The sequence below is a fragment of the Colletes latitarsis genome, unplaced genomic scaffold, assembly GCF_051014445.1.
Source record: "Colletes latitarsis isolate SP2378_abdomen unplaced genomic scaffold, iyColLati1 scaffold0110, whole genome shotgun sequence".
NCBI lineage: Eukaryota > Metazoa > Arthropoda > Insecta > Hymenoptera > Colletidae > Colletes > Colletes latitarsis.
The window spans coordinates 1-5,000 of NW_027488460.1; the positions used below are offsets into that span (position 1 = coordinate 1).

A 5,000-nucleotide genomic window follows, 5' to 3' on the forward strand; every position below is an offset into this window, starting at 1 on the left:
ATAGCGTCGCTGACCGGTAATTCGAAGCTTGGCCGGTCCGAGGACACCGTCTGCTAACAGCTGGCCAGACCCGGGGAGGGCGCTGCGTCCACACGCTCCGGGTGCTGTCCGAGCTTGCGACGGGCCTGGACGCATATACCATTCGAGAATGGATTGGTTGCGGCCCGATACCGTCGGAGTACCGTCGTGCAGCCGGCCGGGCGACCGAGCCTCTGCCGCGAGCGAACGAATGCCACCGCGACAGGCAAATAGCCCCAGGCCGTAGACCGACACACAACGGGTCGCGACGTTCTACAAAGGGAGAAGTGCACGACTACGTCGCCGGTTATTCGCCGAAGGGGTGTACCCCGCGTTCTGGAACCGAGGTCCCAACGGGGGAATCGCACGCCAACGGGAGCCAGCTTCGTCGTCGATGAATCTCCCCATTCGATCTTTTGGGTTTCTCAGGTTTACCCCTGAACGGTTTCACGTACTCTTGAACTCTCTCTTCAAAGTTCTTTTCAACTTTCCCTCACGGTACTTGTTCGCTATCGGTCTCGTGGTCATATTTAGCCTTAGATGGAGTTTACCACCCACTTAGGGCTGCATTCTCAAGCAACCCGACTCTAAGGAGAAATCCTCCCCAAACGCGTACCGGTCGCTACGGGCCTGGCACCCTCTTTGGGTAAATGGCCCCATTCAAGATGGACTTGGACACGGTTCGACGTCACGGGATAGACGGATCCTCCTAAACACTACAATTTCCCTGCGGCAATAACCGTGGGATTCAGTGCTGGGCTCTTTCCTGTTCGCTCGCCGCTACTAAGGAAATCCTAGTTAGTTTCTTTTCCTCCGCTTAGTAATATGCTTAAATTCAGCGGGTCATCTCGCCTGCTCTGAGGTCGTCGAACAAACTTGTTAGTTGAAAAAAAAAAAAAAAGAAAAACAAATCGTACACCGTAACGAATCGGAGCAACAAGAACCTGGTGTATATATGGAATCGACCACCACCTCCTACTTCTCCGCGTCCTCCGATAGCATATAATAGCATTTTGCTTTCTCGGAGAAAAGGATATCAATGATGGGTTTTTAGCGCCTCGCCAAAGTGTCTCCCTTCTGTCTTAGTTTTTCATTCGTTCGATGCGAAACGCTCGCTAGGCGTAACCGGCTGATTACTTTTAACGTCCTTCCGTCGCTTTTCAAATTAAAGAAGAACCACGGTGTGTGTCTATGATAGAACTACCCGATCCGATTTTCGTTGATTCTTTGATAGTCTACCAAAGTCCACCGTAAGTTCGAAAGAAAAGCATTCGTGGACTGGACGACCGGCTAAACGCGCGGTCTCGCAATCGATATACATATTCGTAACAAAGAGAGACATGGGGCGACCAACTTCTCAGAGTATATCCCTTCTTTTGGGTTCCGTTCGTATCGCGCTTCTCGTCGTGTTCGTTCGAGCCTCTCCATAGAGGATGATCGTCCGATTCGTTTGATAAATTATCATTTTTCCCTGGGGCTGTACGAACGAACAGAGAGGAAGACGACGACCGACGGATACCACAAATTTCACGTGGTAGGGCATATATTACATATCATAATTATCAGTGTTTGGTCAAATTTCTTTCCAGTGTCCTTTTGTTATGCTCCAAAACTAGTATACGCTTTATTTTCTCTTTCCTTTGCATAAATTATTAACTTCGGGCAACGTCGGGAGCGCCGGTAATCATTAGATTTGTACGAAACGCGATTTGCGCCCCACGGTGGTTTTTAGTGCCGTCAAAGTCAGAAATCGTAGGAGCGGTGCTTTAACGGGCGGTCGTGATGATACTCCAGACAACACGACGCACGACGCCGTAAAACACTCGCGCGAGTCCAGACTGATCTCTGCCTCACCACGCAAGGGGTGCGCAAACTTGCCAATAATATATAATATTTATTCTTTTTCGTACGTCCAGCGACAAACGCCAACGAAATACCCAAATTCTCGCTCGTACGTTGATACCTTTCTCTTCATCGACCCGGCTCCGAAACGTTCTTCGCCATCTCCCCGAAAGGAGAGGTAAACGACGGCGGGGTTAGGGAATCTGAGAACAACGCAAGCAGTTTTAGGACAAGTGAACGACCCTCAGCCAGGCGTGGTCCAGGAATTTTATCCGTGGACCGCAATGTGCGTTCGAAATGTCGATGTTCATGTGTCCTGCAGTTCACACGTTGACGCGCAATTAGCTGCGTTCTTCATCGACCCACGAGCCAAGTGATCCACCGTTCAGGGTAATCATATACAATTTACAATTTTTCTCTTTGTATTTAAAAATGCTCCTTGTTCTTTGCTTTAAAAATATTCGATGTTCGCACCTCCGACCAGCGTATCGACGGAGGATTGAACGCGCCATATCGACGACAAAAGTTTCTTTTTGTTTCCTGAATGACGGAAAACCATCGTTCGACGGCCGGGCGTACAGTACATTCAAAAGCCTTTGCGCGTGGCTGCGACCAAACGGGTATAATACACCCGTATATTCTTGGTTCCGAACAGTAACTTCACGCGCAATCGGGCGAACGCACGCGGCAGCGCCCATCGGTTGCTCGATGAAATCGATGCGATAAACTACAGCCTTCTCGGCTGGTCGTCGTTAGTCGCGCGAGCAACGGATGGCCGCACAATCGACGCGTCGTCGTTTTGCGATTATTCGCCTCACGTTAGCCATGAGTATGTATATTATTCATTTACGAACGAACGCGGCAGCGTCCATCGGTTGCTCGATGAAATCGATGCGATAAACTACAGCCGTCTCGGCTGGTCGTCGTTAGTCGCGCGAGCAACGATGGCCGCAAAATCGACGCGTCGTCGTTTGCGATTATTCGCCTCAAGTTAGCCATGAGTATGTATAACATTCATTTACGAACGAACGCGGCAGCGTCCATCGGTTGCTCGATGAAATCGATGCGATAAACTACAGCCGTTTCGGCTGGTCGTCGTTAGTCGCGCGAGCAACGATGGCCGCAAAATCGACGCGTCGTCGTTTGCGATTATTCGCCTCAAGTTAGCCATGAGTATGTATATTATTCATTTACGAACGAACGCGGCAGCGTCCATCGGTTGCTCGATGAAATCGATGCGATAAACTACAGCCGTTTCGGCTGGTCGTCGTTAGTCGCGCGAGCAACGATGGCCGCAAAATCGACGCGTCGTCGTTTGCGATTATTCGCCTCAAGTTAGCCATGAGTATGTATATTATTCATTTACGAACGAACGCGGCAGCGTCCATCGGTTGCTCGATGAAATCGATGCGATAAACTACAGCCGTTTCGGCTGGTCGTCGTTAGTCGCGCGAGCAACGATGGCCGCAAAATCGACGCGTCGTCGTTTGCGATTATTCGCCTCAAGTTAGCCATGAGTATGTATATTATTCATTTACGAACGAACGCGGCAGCGTCCATCGGTTGCTCGATGAAATCGATGCGATAAACTACAGCCGTTTCGGCTGGTCGTCGTTAGTCGCGCGAGCAACGATGGCCGCAAAATCGACGCGTCGTCGTTTGCGATTATTCGCCTCAAGTTAGCCATGAGTATGTATATTATTCATTTACGAACGAACGCGGCAGCGTCCACCGGTTGCTCGATGAAATCGATGCGATAAACTACAGCCGTCTCGGCTGGTCGTCGTTAGTCGCGCGAGCAACGATGGCCGCAAAATCGACGCGTCGTCGTTTGCGATTATTCGCCTCTGGCTATCCGTGAGTATGTATAATATTCATATACGAACGAACGCGGCAGCGCCCATCGGTTGCTCGATGAAATCGATGCGATAAACTACAGCCTTCTCGGCTGGTCGTCGTTAGTCGCGCGAGCAACGATGGCCGCAAAATCGACGCGTCGTCGTTTGCGATCATTCGCCTCAGGCTATCCGTGAGTATGTATAACATTCATTTACGAACGAACGCGGCAGCGTCCATCGGTTGCTCGATGAAATCGATGCGATAAACTACAGCCGTCTCGGCTGATCGTCGTTAGTCGCGCGAGCAACGATGGCCGCACAATCGACGCGTCGTCGTTTGCGATTATTCGCCTCAGGCTATCCGTGAGTATGTATAACATTCATTTACGAACGAACGCGGCAGCGTCCATCGGTTGCTCGATGAAATCGATGCGATAAACTACAGCCGTCTCGGCTGATCGTCGTTAGTCGCGCGAGCAACGATGGCCGCACAATCGACGCGTCGTCGTTTGCGATTATTCGCCTCAGGCTATCCGTGAGTATGTATAACATTCATTTACGAACGAACGCGGCAGCGTCCATCGGTTGCTCGATGAAATCGATGCGATAAACTACAGCCGTCTCGGCTGATCGTCGTTAGTCGCGCGAGCAACGATGGCCGCACAATCGACGCGTCGTCGTTTGCGATTATTCGCCTCAGGCTATCCGTGAGTATGTATAACATTCATTTACGAACGAACGCGGCAGCGTCCATCGGTTGCTCGATGAAATCGATGCGATAAACTACAGCCTTCTCGGCTGGTCGTCGTTAGTCGCGCGAGCAACGATGGCCGCACAATCGACGCGTTGTCGTTCGTTTGCGATTCGCTTCAGGCTACCCGTAAGGATGTATATTATTTTATTACTTCCTCGCCGTCATCAGGACGTTTCGTTCGGAGCACGACGACGAGCACACACGCCACCGGGCAAAGCGGGATACGCAAGTTCAAACCGTAAAGGAACGTCGCGAAACGATGTTCGACGGCGTCTCGTTCCTCGGCTGTAGATCCTTGGGCGCTTTGTTTCGGCCCCTGCGCGTTGTGTGTGACAATCGGTCGTCGTCTCCTCTTCGAGCGAGCGCAACGTAAACAGCCAGCATCGTATCTCCGACCGAGACGCGTATATAATGGAAAAATTGACGGCGGGTGACATCCTCGATCGTCGCAACGATGGGTCTTATTTTCTCTTCTCCTCCTCTTTCTTTCGTTAGTAATGGACGTTTTCTTGTTTTTGTTCGAGATCTTTGTTTAGTAATGGACGTTT

General features: G+C 50.8%; 1 non-coding gene across 1 annotated transcript; it reads right to left on the reverse strand.

Annotated features, from left to right (window-relative positions):
• Positions 1-2,098: 2,098 nt before the first annotated feature.
• On the reverse strand, positions 2,099-2,253 carry LOC143351256 (5.8S ribosomal RNA). Its single transcript, XR_013081616.1, has one exon. It is a non-coding gene; the product is annotated as a 5.8S ribosomal RNA (ribosomal RNA).
• Between the last annotated feature and the right edge of the window lie 2,747 nt (positions 2,254-5,000).